Raw genomic sequence first — 14,267 nt, forward strand, 5'->3', positions numbered from 1 at the left:
AAAATTAACATTTGACTTGGTAGACTGAGTAAAGCAGACTGCCCTCCCCAGTGTGGGCCTCATCGCATCAGCTGAAGGCCTGCATAGAACAAAATGCAGAGGAAGATAGAATTCACTCTTTTCTGTTTGACTGTCTTCAAGCTGAGACGCTAGTCTTCTGTCTTCAGATTCAGACCGAAACGTACAATCCACTCTCCTGGGTCTCCAACTTGCCAAATGTAGATAATGGGATTTCTCAGCCTCTTCTGAGCCAGTTTCATATAATATATATGGCTCTATCTCCCTGGAGAATTCCAAGAGATACACTGTCTATAAATTTAAGATAATAAGACCTAAATTGCTAGATGGTATAATATAGAGAGAATACTTAGAACAGTATCCGGCACAAGTTAATGCCTCTGTAAATATTCCCTGCCGTTCATCTCTAAGCTATGGTGTGTAGGGCTTTCTGACCATTTATATCCCAAGATTGCCTCTCCACTGACAATGCCCTCATTTGGGGTTGCACCCTCCAAAGACAGAATTGATGCTTCTTTGAAGCACTTAGATGATGTATTCATTTTCCCCTTTTGTTATCTCACTTGAAATCATATCATCTCCACTCAGTGGAAAATGATTCTGTTGGGTCACACACAGATTCAAACAGAGAAACTAGAAATAATCAGAAATTACTTATACCAGTGAAACGTCAGGTGAGTCTGCACAGGCCATTCTTCCAAGAACATTTTTTGGTAATTCTGTAGATGAAAGGATTGTGAAGGCTTTTTGTGAGCCCTTCTTTTTTCTCGCTCTTCCTCTTCCAGATGAGAAGAGCTCTCAAGAGACCTTTGTCGAAGAATAAATTTCCAAGGCTACCAATTTGGATCTCAAAAGCCCAGATTCAAAGAAACTCTCAGTTCATCACAGGCACTGCTATCTAAAATAAATGTCTGAATAGCTATCAGTTAAGGTACACACAGAGCAGATGGGAAATGGATAGTTACATTATAGATTGCTCTGTGAATTGAAGAGGTCTTTGTCTGAGGACAATAGTAATTTGAGCAAATATTCAGGTTTTCAGTTATGGGGCAGCCAGAGGATCAAGCAAGAAATCAAATTAAATCTAATTGACTCAGCGATGCCAGTTCGGTTAGTACAGAAAGCCAGCACCACCAGACATCCTTCCCCAGGTCTCCTGGCTCAACCCTTGGAAATGGGGCTGGATTTTACCCAATCTAACACTTCTAGGTGTCTTTCTGGTCAAGTACAGTGAAGTTTTATTCTTTCTAATTGAGTAGGGTTGATTCACAGCCATGAAATGGCTCCTGTGTGCCTTTCACCATAAGAGAATCTGCTTAAGACTCTGAATAGGTTTCAATAGAAAATCTTCCCTATTAGTTATTTGAATGTCACTAAATTCAAGCTCTGTTAACAGGATGATCAGGGACCTCTTGTCCATAACCGTGCTATCAATTTAAACAATCTAACAGTCAGGTTTGGTTTTACCCACAGTTGCCACTGGCTACATTTCATTTAATGAGAGAAGAAATGAAAAAGAAATCTATCTGTACCTATGTATCTTTTTGCTCTCATCTGGTCTCTCCTCTTATGTCTTATTTCAGTTGAGGACATCAACATTCACCTAGTCCGTCATCTTTGGCCCCTACCTCTTGCATCTACATCCAATCAATCACAAACCCTACCAACTCCATTACCCACATAGCTTTCCTACTCACTCCTTCCTCTGCTTTCCTCAGACATCTCTCCTATTTAAGTAAGAACCGTCAGGGGTGGGTGAAGTGAAAGCTGCTCAGTCATGTCCAACTCTCTGTGACCCCATGGACTATACAGACCCCGGAATTCTCCAGGCCAGAATACTGGAGTGGGTAGCCTTTCCCTCCTCCAGGGGATCTTCCCAACCCAGGGATTGAACCCAGGTCTTCTGCATTACAGGCAGTTTTTTTGCTTGCTGAGCCACAAGGGAAGCCCATGGTAGGTAGCTCCAGCCAAAAGGCACTCTGGATTTCGAAGCAGAGAGGAATGAATGAGTTGAAGGCAGTAGGGTGGTAGCTTTGGAAACTGACTGAAGTGAGCAGAATGAAACTTGCCAGAGATGGGTTAGCAGGTTGTTGTTCGGTCACAAAGTCTGACTCTTTGAGACCCCATGCACTTCAGGCTTCCCTGTCTTTCACTATCTCCTGGAATTTGCTCAAAATAATGTCCATTGAGTCAGTCCTTGTGTCTCATCTTCTGTCACCTCTTCTCCTCCTGCCCACAATCTTTCCCAGCATCAGGGTCTTTTCCAGCGAGTAGGCTCTTCACATCAGGTGGCCAAAGTATCGGAGTTTCTGCTTCAGCATCAGTCCTTCCAATGAATACTCAGGGTTGATTTCCTTTAAGATTGACTGGTTTGATTTCCTTGCAGTCCAAGGGACTCTCAAGGGTCTTCTCCAGCACCACAATTCTAAAGCATCAATTCTTTGGTGCTCAGCCTTCTTTATGGTCCAACTCTCATATCCGTACATGACTACTGGAAAAGCCCTGGCTTTCAATATAGGGACCTTTGTTGGTAAAGTCATGTTGCTGCTTTTTAAGTCACAAAATGTCGCAGATGTAAGATAAATAAATCAAAACCAGAGTGTTTATCTGAATGGTCTGATTCAAGGAGACTGGGTCAAAAATGAAGGTATGATCCTGGACAGCAGTTATATCAACATGAAGTGTAAGTTAAAACCATGCCTTTGAGGTCCCTGTTTTGGTTCAAGTACGATTAAATCTGCGAAGCAGGATCAATCGGTTTTAAAGCAAACAAATGAAAGAGCTAGAGGTCAATTCAGATCTAACAACCTCTTCCCCACGAACACTCCATTTAAGACAGTTTATATACATCCAAGCCCCTGGTAAAGCTCTCAGCCGTTGCTCCCCTAGGGAGAAATGATCAACACGTGTACAACTGATCTTTCTGCTTTTATTTCTAAATTTACTCAAGCAAGGTGCTAGGCCTTGATTTGGACAATTATTGATTATGTGTAACTGGAGTTGTACTTAAATTTCTCATCTCACTTTTTATTCTCAGAAATGCATTCTACTACCCCTCTCGAGTGCTGATGACTATAATCAAGCTATCAAACCAATAATAATGACAATAACGCTAATAGCAATATAATTGTACCACACTTTACAGGTTATAAAATGTGTCCCAAGATGCTTTCACCTATATTATCTCACACATCAAAGGACATTTTCCTACATTAACAGATTCATCTTGAGAGTGAAAAGGATAAATAAAGTGAATGCTGATTCGTGAATTAGCACTTCGTGGTCTTTGTGGCAAGTCCTATCTGTGCTCATCTTATGAGGGCTCAGATTTCATTACCATTTCTGTGGCTACTAGACTAAACGCTGGCAACTCTCTCTTTATTGGCTGGCCCTGGGCTTGCAGAATTTATGTGTGTATAGTGGGGTGGGAGTGACTGGGAGCTAACATCTCAGAATGTTCACATCCCTGAACCAATGACTAAAGCAGGTGGAAGTATAACTATTTCTACTCCTTTATCCTTGACTAGGGTGATTGTAAAGTATGTTGTATAGCATCTTCTGAAGCCTTCCTGCAGGCTTCAGCTTACTTGTCCACAGTGGGAGCTGGGGTTTGGGCTGAGTTCCACTCCCCCCTTATATGACCTATGACCTCCTCATTGCTGTTGCTGTTCAGTTGCTAAGTTGTGTCCGATTCTTTATGACCTCATGGACTATAACATGCCAGGCTCTTCTGTCCTTATCTCCCGGAGTTTGCTCAGTTTTATGTCCATTGAGTTGGTGGTGCCATCTAACCATCTCATCCTCTGTCTTTCCCTTCTGTTTCTGCCCTCAATCTTTCTCAGCATCAGGGTCTCTTCCAATGAGTCGGATCTTCACATCAGGTGGCCAAAGTATCGCAGCTTCAGCTTCAGCATCAGTCCTTCCAATGAATATTCAGAGTTGATTTCTTTTAGGATTGGCTGGTTTGATCTCCTTAACTTCCCTATTACCCAACCGTGTGTGTTCACCCCTCCTCTCAGAAACTGTTTCTTGATTGAACCTTATTCAGACAGTGTCAAAATAACCATGAAGAGTCTGAATCAATGGACAGCCTGTGACATACAAAAGATAAAACGGACACTACACTGAACAACCTAAATATTCATCTGTACATCCCTTCCTGCTCTATTATATGAAAAGTCTCTCTCCTGTCCCTGAGACGGTAGTAACTGCTATTGTCATGTATTTGTCAACATAGCTCAAGAATTCAGCCTTGATTGGACAATATGCTGGATGCTGTGAATAAAAATGAAGTCATTAACCTTGACCTCCCAGAGTTCATGGTCTGGAGATTAGAGACAGATACCAAAACAAAGCATCTACGTACAGTGGACCAGTGACCATGCACTTGAGGGTGAGCAGAGGAAGGAGAGACCAACTACTTAGCAAGAATCTCTTTAAGGTATGAGCAGATAACGACACAGGAAAACAGCAGAACCTAGGAAATAGCCACTTCTGACTGCACCAAATCAGAGAAAAAACCTACTGTTTGCGCACTGAATTCACCAACGGAAAAATGGGTGAGACATCATCTCACAATCTAAAACACAAGGGCAAAACCAGAAGTACTGATCTTTGCAGATCCTCAGCGATCTCAGCATTTGTCACAAAGCTTGTTGGCCCTATCAGAAAAATTGATGTCTTGCAACCCACTTCTTGTACGACCTGTCTCCGAAGACAGAGTGGAAATAGACAGATCAAGTTACAATCATGTTCTGTTGGAAGAAAACAAACGCTTTCTACAACAATGCATCAGGGAACAAAGCACAGGGCGCTTCCTCCAATCTCTGCATCTCTGCTGCACAGAATGATAGCTGAGATGTTCACTTACGTGTAAAATCAGCTATCCCCACCCCTTCTTTCCATTTTCAAACATGAGCAAGATAATTTTAGGACAGAAAAAAACCTACAGCATTTCTTTATACAGATGATAAGAAACAGATGCAAACTTGTTTCTCTAAGAAGCTGTACAGAACAAATATATTAAAAGTTTCCAAAAGGATTATGATACATTTGATGTTAGACTCAACGCTGATTACTGATAGGTTTGTCCAAGATCAGTCAACCACAGAGAATGAGGGCAGGAATTTAAACAGCAGGCTGCTATTTACTTAGAGAGCTATCTTCTTGCTTTCCTGACAGCCATATTCTGCAAGACTCCTTTTATGTAGCATGATTCCTTTTAGTCCTCATAGCAGTTGCTATTACAGATAGGCAATCCTCAGAGAAGGAACAGCTGCAAGATCATTCCAGGCAGCCAGGGACTTAGTGAGTCCCCAAGAATTTCCTTGAATGTGGTAGAATGACGCCCAGGTGTCCAGATACGACCCAGGACAGGCAGGGAAACAGGTCTCTGAGGTTTATGCACACAACTGTCCATCTCTCACCCCCAAGTCAGCTCCATGCATATACTCCTTGTTTCTAATCCCTCACCTCCAAAATGGCACCCCACTCCAGTATTCCTGCCTGGAGAATCCCACGGAGGGAGGAGCCTGATAGGCTACAGTCCATGGGGTCGCAAAGAGTCGGACACGACTGAGCAACTTCACTTTCACTTTCAGTGCTCTGCATATATGTACTCCAATCAGGCTTTCCCCTCTCTAGGAACTGCTCTTGTCAAAAACATTGGCAACCGTCATCATGAAATCTAATGGTTCACCCTTGGTCTCCTTGGTACTTCATGAAAAGTGAGACTGTAGTCGCTCAGCTGTGTCCACCTCTTTACAACCCCGTGAACTGCACCCCACCAGGCTCCCCTGTCCATGGGATTCTCCAGGAAAGAATACTGGAGTGGGTAGCCATTCCCTTCTCCAGGGAATCTTCCTAACCCAGGGATCGAACCCTGGTCTCCTGCATTGCAGGCAGATTCTTTACTGTCTGGGCCACCAGGTACTTCATGAGTCAGCGGCATTTGTGAGTTATTCACTTCCTCTTCATCAATTCACCTTCTTCACTTGACTTCCAACACTCCACACCCTTAAGGTTTCCTCCCACATTGGGTTTCAATTTCCCTTTGGCTTCCTCTCCTTCCCAAACTCTTAAGATTAGAGTGTCCCAGATCTTAATCCCCAGTCTCTTCTCTCTACACTTTTTCCCAACCTTGGAGCGTCAAACACCATTTATATACCAACAATTCCAAAGGTCATACTTGTAGCCTGGGTATTTGGAACCTAAACTTCACTGGTGTGTTTATGGTTCCAAATACCTAAGCACTCATGTGTACATAAGAATGGCTGAGCATCAAAGAACTGATGCTTTCAAATTGTGGTGCTGGAGAAGACACTTGAGAGTCCCTTGGACTGCAAGGAGATCAAACCAGTCAATCCTAAAGGAAATCAACCCTGCGTACTCATTGGAAGGACTGATGCTGAAGCTGAAACTCCAATAATTTGGCCACCTGATGCAAAGAGCCAACTCAATGGAAAAGACCCTGATGCTGGGAAAGATTGAGGGCAGGAGGAGAAAGGGGTGGCAGAGGATGAGATGGTTGGATGGCATCACTGACTCAATGGACAGGAGTTTGAGCCAACTCCAGGAGATAGTGAAGGACAGAGAAGCCTGGTGTGCTGCAGTCCATGGGGTCACACGCAACTTCATGACTAAACAACAACAGGCATGCAAGCAAAGGAACAGGAGTTAGAGTTGAAGGAGCTGAGGGATAAGCAGGTGTTCCTGGCAGAGTAGCTCCGAGGGATCCTGAGTCTCTGCCTTTACACATATTAGATGCTTTTGTGGCTAATATGCCCTTTTAGTGGCATCCAGGCTAGCTTCAGGGTGAGCACTCTAACAATGCATGTGTTTTCTTCTAATTAGAGCATCATCATTATTTTGAATACTTGATATGAAAACATTCTGTTGGATTTGAAACCCATTTGCTTTATCACAAGAATTTCAACATTACATTTCCTAGTGTAAAAAAAAAAAGAGAAGTGGTTAGCTCCTTTAAATTCATTTTCAACTATGGCAAATTTTGAATAGCTGTAAAAATGGTTTTAAATTTTTTATCACCTACCAGTATGAATAAATTTTCTTGCCAATAGTGCCTATCAAAAATTTCAGAAGATGATCATTAAAAGGTCATTATCAGGAATTGAGTACAGCCTTGTCAAGCAGAAACCTGATGTACAAAATTATGTTACTGGGAAATAATGGCTAAGTAAGATCCAACCAGACCAGCCCATTCCCAGATAACAACTATAAAGTGTGGATGTCATAAAAAACAAACAGCCACCTGAAGGTGCTGAAGAGTACACAGAAGCAAGTGTATTCCTCTGGGGAGTCCATGCCCACAGGAGGGTTGTATGAGGTTACTTGTTATTTTCAAAGCTTTTAGCCTGAGGTCAGACATGGTTGGCATGAAGCATGGTGGACGAGGGATATCAATGGAAAACCAAGCTTTCTTTCTTGGGGAACCACTGAATGTGGGTCGACAGTAGTCGCTAGAGAGAGAGAGACAAAATACCAGAGATAAACCCCACAGTTCTGCCTCCGCATAGCTCTGGCTAACTCATGAGCCACGCACACAGAGAAAAGAATCAAAGCCTCCCAGGAAAAGACTATGGATCTGAACTGAGATCAGACCCAACAATCAAAACACGGAGATTACAGCTCAAGTCCCACCAACGTAATCTCCCGACAAAACGAGACCAACAAACATTTATTCGGGAAATATAAAAGAATCCAAAATCTCCAAACTGACTGGTCAGAATTTCTAGGATATAATTTTTAAAAAATCTGAAATACAAAGAAATAGGAACACATGAGAAAAAATATGACCTGTGGTCAACCTTGAATTAGCAAAATGAATTTTAAAAGAGGTATTTTAACTATCCTCAATAAAGTAAAATAAAATATGCTGGTGATAATCAAAAAGAAAGTTACCATAGGCAAATAAAAATAATGAAAAAGAAACAATGAAAAGTCTGTAAATGAAAAGTACAATCTCTGAAACTGTTTAAGTCCCTGGATAGATCTAGCAGCATGCCAATGACACAGGAAGGCATACATGAACTTGAGGAAAGTTTAATCAAAACTATCCAATGTTAAAAACAAAGAGAAAAGAAACTGAAAGAATGAGCGGAGCTTCAGGAACTTATTAAGTAATGTAAACTAGTCTAACATATGTGTAATTTGAGTCTCAAAAGGAAAGCAGACAACATATGAGGTAGAAAGAATTTTTGAAGAAATGGTCAATATTCCAAATTTGATGAAAGACATATAACTTCCTATAAAGAGCTGCAGATTAAATCACAACTCTAATTTACAAAAAAAAAAAAAAGTCCCTTCCAGCAAAATGATGTATGTAAAAGAAAGCACACTGCCCTCTGGATCCCTACACCCTATTTTTTTTTTTTTCTCAGAGGCACAACATAAAATTGCCATTTCAATGACAGTGTCAATAATTGTTGAATGCAAGAAGAACACATTTCCTTCACTGGGAAGCCAGCAGTGAACAGTCCCTGGACGCTGCAGACAACACAAGCCTCACAGGTGCAGTAACATAGCTGACAGGCTGCACTGTGGATACAGAACCCACGCCACTCACCAGCGGCAGACAAGCAGAATACAGTGGAATTTAACGCCTGTCACTTATACAGTGTGTTTGTAAATACAGCCTTGATGGGGATCAAGGAGGTAAACTCAGAACGAAGAGAAGGTGTGGGTGCTGTAGAAAGGAAAAAAAAGAAGGGAGCATTTGTGGAGAAGTTATTTGCTTTTTATCTCAGAGAAACCAGAAATTCTCCTTGGCAGATGGATATATCTCAGATGAATAAAAATGAGAAAATAAATTCCTTAATATATTACTTAAATGCACTGTGCTTAGTAGATAAAATTTTTCAAGGGGTGATTTACAGAGCAGAAGTAACAAAACAGTGTTCTTTTTTTTTTTTTGGAACCTTTTATTTTGTAGTTGAGTATAGCCAACTAACAATGTGCAGAGTACATCATGAGAAACGCTGGGCTGGGAGAAGCATAAGCTGGAATCAAGATTGCCAGGAGAAAGATCAATAACCTCAGATATGCAGATGACACCACCCTTATGGCAGAAAGTGAAGAGGAACTAGAAAGCCTCTTGATGAAAGTGAAAGAGGAGAGTGAAAAAGTTGACTTAAAGCTCAACACTCAGAAAACGAAGATCATGGCATCTGGTCCCATCACTTCATGGCAAATAGATGGGGAAACAGTGGAAACAGTGCCAGACTTTATCTTTTTGGGCTCCAAAATCACTGCAGATGGTGATTGCAGCCATGAAATTAAAAGATGCTTACTCCTTGGAAGAAAAGTTATGACCAACCTAGACAGCATGTTCAAAAGCAGAGACATTACTTTGCCGACTAAGGTCCGTCTAGTGAAGGCTATGGTTTTTCCAGTAGTCATGTATGGATGTGAGAGTTGGACTGTGAAGAAAGCTGAGCACCGCAGAATTGATGCTTTTGAATGGTGGTGTTGGAGAAGACTCTTGAGAGTCCCTTGGACTGCAAGGAGATCCAACCAGTCCATTCTAAAGGAGATCAGTCCTGGGTGTTCTTTAGAAAGAATGATGCTAAAGCTGAAACTCCAGTACCTTGGACACCTCATGTGAAGAGTTGACTCACTGGAAAAGACTCTGATTCTGGGAGGGATTGGGGGCAGGAGGAGAAGGGGACGACCGAGGATGAGATGGCTGGATGGCATCACTGACTCAATGGACATGAGTTTGAGTGAACTTCAGGAGTTGGTGATGGACAGGTAGGCCTGGCGTGCTGCAATTCACGGGGTCGCAAAGAGTCGGACACAATTGAGCAGTTGAACTGAATTGAACTGAACTGAACTAACGATGTTGTGATAGTTTCAGGTGGACAGCAAAGGACTCAGCCATACATATATACGCATCTATTCTCCCCCAACTCCCCTCCCACCCAGGCTGCCACATAACACTGAGCAGAGTTCCCTGTGCTCTACAGTGGGTACTTGTTGGTTATCCATTTTAAATACACCAGTGTGTACATGTCCATCCCAAACTCCCTAACTCTCCCTTCCCCTCGTCTTTCCCCTTGGCAACCATAAGTTCATTTTCTAAGTCTGTAAGTCTGTTTCTGTGCAAAACAGTATTCTTGATGGCATGCAAGGTAGGGGACCACTGGTATAGATTCTCTATACTAACTCTTAATGCTGGCACAATACATTCAAAAGCTCACTGTTTCAGAAAGGGCTCTGGTTGTCTTGGCTTGCTTCCCTAAGGTCTCATTCTTCCTGTTCATCCCTAACTCACTTCCAGGTGCCCCATATGCCCAGGTGATCTCCAGAGGTCAAGGGAACCCCTTGCAGTAAGCCCCATCTGACTGTTTCCCATTCTATACACATTTTTCTCTTCAATACTTACCATTGCAGTACGCCATATCCTTAGAGTCCTGTGCTCTACCAGTTATTCTCACAAGTGCAATGAAGATATCAGGTGAATGCAATTCAATCCAACCAATCTCTCAGATCAGATGTCTTTACTAAACAGTTCTGATTCAAAATAAGTCATGAACTATAGGAAACTTGAAAATATGGGAAATCTTTCATGAGGGAGGATCTTGGTAAATGCTAGAGATAAAAATTATTATTAAAACTTACCAGTGACTGTGTTGCAGAATAATGAGGGGTGCTGTTTGACAAAATGTCCCCCACAGCACCATGAAAGAAGATGCCCATTTAGCTGAGGATGAAACTGAGACTCCTAAGGACTGAGCAACTGGGGCAAGATTAGACAGAATTCATAAGGAGGGTGGGGATTTGGTTTCAAATTACTCATTTTAAAGCAAGTGGTTTTCCACTACAGTTCCTTTCTCACAAAAGGTGAATTTTAGCAGCAGGAAACTCAAATACCAGAACGAATGGGTTGTTTGCTAATGTAAAGACACGGGCATGGATTCAAATCTTTCTTGACAAATATTTTCTTCAAAATGTGTTTGTTCACATTTGGATCCAGAAGCATGGCTTCCGCCACTTTATTTTTGATTTTTATTTTGAGATTCAATGCTCGTTTGAGATTTATTTTAAATTCTGTCACTTAAAATTGATTTCTATTGGAATATAGTTGGTTTACGACATCGTATTAGTCTCCACTGCACAGCAGAGTGAATCAGCTGTATGTATGCATACTTCCCCTCTTTCTTTGGATTTCCTTCCCATTCAGGTCACCACTGAGCACTGAACAGAGTTCCCTGTACTGTACAATAGAGTCTTATTATTGTTGTTTAGAGGCTAAGTCATGTTTGACTCTTTTGAGTCCATGGGATTTCCCAGGCAAGAATACTGGAATGGGTTGCCATTTCCTTTAACTTAGGGATTGAACCCATGTCTCCTGCATTGCAGGAGGATTCTTTACCACTGAGCCATCAGGGAAGCCCCAGGTTCTCATTAGTCATCTGTTTTATACATATGATCAATAGTGTATATGCGTCAATCCCAATCTCCCAACTTTCCACACACACCTCCTTCCCTCTTGGTGTCCATGTGTTTGTTCTCTATGTTTGTGTCTCTATTCCTTTTTTGCAAATAAGATCCTTTAAACCATTTTTCTAGATTACATATATATGTGTTAATATACGATATTTGTTTTAGCACTTAGTAAGTAAGTGAAGTCATTCAGTCGTGTCCGACTCTTTGCGACCCCGTGGACTGCAGCCTACCAGGCTTCTCCATCCATGGGATTCTCCAGGCAAGAATACTGGAGTGGGTTACCATTTCCTTCTCTAGGGAATCTCCCCGACCCAGGAATCGAACCTGGGTCTCCTGCATTGGAGGCAGACGCTTTAACCTCTGAGCCACCAGGGAAGATACTTGTCCTAATTAATAATAGCAACAACAGTGCCTTACATGTGTGTGAATATGTCCTCCATATTTTCAAAGTATACTTGACATCACTAAGCACCGAATATTCTTTTAAGTCAGGAAGGGAAAACATTATCATGACCATGTTGCTGATAAAACAGCCAGTGCCCCAGGCACACAATGAACTCAACAGACAGAATTTAAAACAGCTTTTCCATCTAGCAGTGTAGTACTTTCAAAGCCAAACCACGTGCTCCTTGAGGAAAGGAAATGTTTAACAAAAGCATAATATTAAATAGAATAGTAGATTGACTCTTTTAGAACTGAAATAGGACACTGAAGTGGCATCATTTATTCCAACTCAGCTTTCACATAACTCCCCTGCATCTTCAAAATAATAGCTCACTCACATATCAAACAAGCAAAAAGATTATCAAAGTTGGGTAAAACTAATATATGTGTAATCTAAAAGAGGAGGGTTTTTTTTTTTTCCTAAAAATGAGTAAGATAAGAAACTTGATTTTATTTATTCACTTATTTTTAAAATGTCAGTGACTGAAATTAGATCAGAGGTCATACACTGTGCAGGGAATAGATTTCATATTCCTTTGCTGAAATAGTCCAGCAAAGACCAAAAACATAACAACAAAAAACCCACAAGTAAACATACAGAGATTAAAACTAACAAGCTCTGGAGAGAGGAAGAGGCTATCAATATCCAAAGTTGCTACAATGGATTATCTAAAATGTCCAGGTTTCCACAACAACAACAACGAAAATATGAGACCCCCAAAGAAAGAAGCAAGTGTGACCTGTACACAGGAAAAAAGCAGGTAACAGAATGTGCCTTTGAGAGGACCCAGATGTTGGATTAGCAAACAAAGATTCAAAGCAACTGTCATAAATATGTTCAAAGAACTAAAGAAAGCCATGCTTAAAGAAGTAAAAGAAGACATGATGACAATATCTCATCAAACAAAGGATATCAATAAATAGAAAAACATTTAAAGGAATAAAGAACAAAAACTTTCAAAATCTGAAGAACAACCTTAAACTGCATATTCAAGAAACTTGATGAATTCCAAGTAGAATAACTGCAAAGTGATCTGCACCCAGAAATGTCATATTAAAAAGGCAGAGAGACAAAAACAAACAGAAAATTTTGAAGATAGCAAGAGCAAAATGATTCATCACACACAAAGGAACCCCCCAAAAATTCACAGTTGGCTTCTCATCAGACTGAAGGGGGTCAGAAGGCATTTGGATACCATTTTCAAAGTACAGAAAAGAAAAAAAAACCTATCAAATAAGAATCTTATATCAACTAAGCTACCTTTCTAACAGAAAGACTAAAATGACCAAGTAAACAAAAACCAGAGAATCCGTTGCTAACAGACCCACCTTATAAGAAATAAAAAAGAAGTTCTTCAGACCAAATGCAAGGGACCCTAGATAGTAATTTCACATACACACATACATACCCCAAAGAGCACTGGTAAAAAAAAAAAATCATGAGGGTAATAGTTATAAAATCTGCATACTTCTTCTCTCTTCTCTTACCTGATTTGAAAAGCAATTATAGTATAAAAAATGCTTGTAATTGTAGTGCTGGACCTATGGCATGTTAAAATATAATATGTTTGTACATCTGTGTTTCTTTTGCTGTCTCGCAATGTCCTAATGTGATGATGTGGATTAGAATCCAAAGTAGTCAATGGAAAAAATAAAATAAATAAAATATAATATATTTGACAACAAAGTTACGAAAGTGGTGGGTGGGAACAAATATGTATTAGAATAAGAAAATCTACAAAACATATGAAGAGGACCAAAGCTATAAATATGAAGATTAACCTCACAAACTATATGTGTGTGTGCGCGCGCGCGCATGTGTGTGTGTGTGTGTGTGTGTGTGTGTAAACACATACACATTTGTGGGCTTTCCAGGTGGCACTAGTGATAAAGAACCCGCCTGCCAATGCAAGAGACGTGAGAGATGCAGGTTTGATCCCTGGGTCGGGGAGATCCCCTGGAAGAAGGAAATGGCAACCCACTCCAGGATTCTTGCCGATAGAATCCCTTGGACAGAGAAGCCTGGTGGGCTACAGTCCATGGGGTTCGCAAAGAATCGGACACGCCTGAAGCGACTTAGCACAGCAGATAGTTGATTTACAATGTTTTTTTTTAGTTTCTGGTACGCAGCAAAGTGATGCAGTTATACACACACACTATGGGTATTCTTTTTCATATTCTTTTCCATTATGGTTTATCATAGGATACTGAATATAGCTCCCTGTGCCATACAGTAGGACTTTGTTGTTTATCCATTCTATAGATAATAGTGAGCATCTGCTAATCCCAAATTCCCAGGCCATCTCCCTCTACCCCCACTCCCATCATGACAACAAGTC

The 14,267-nt window shown here is 41.0% G+C and overlaps 1 non-coding gene across 1 annotated transcript; it reads right to left on the reverse strand.

Annotated features, from left to right (window-relative positions):
- Positions 1–11,786: 11,786 nt before the first annotated feature.
- Positions 11,787–11,859, reverse strand: TRNAW-CCA (transfer RNA tryptophan (anticodon CCA)). Its single transcript has one exon. It is a non-coding gene; the product is annotated as a tRNA-Trp (tRNA).
- Positions 11,860–14,267: the final 2,408 nt, after the last annotated feature.

This window comes from Budorcas taxicolor, chromosome 2 (genome assembly GCF_023091745.1).
Source record: "Budorcas taxicolor isolate Tak-1 chromosome 2, Takin1.1, whole genome shotgun sequence".
Lineage (NCBI taxonomy): Eukaryota > Metazoa > Chordata > Mammalia > Artiodactyla > Bovidae > Budorcas > Budorcas taxicolor.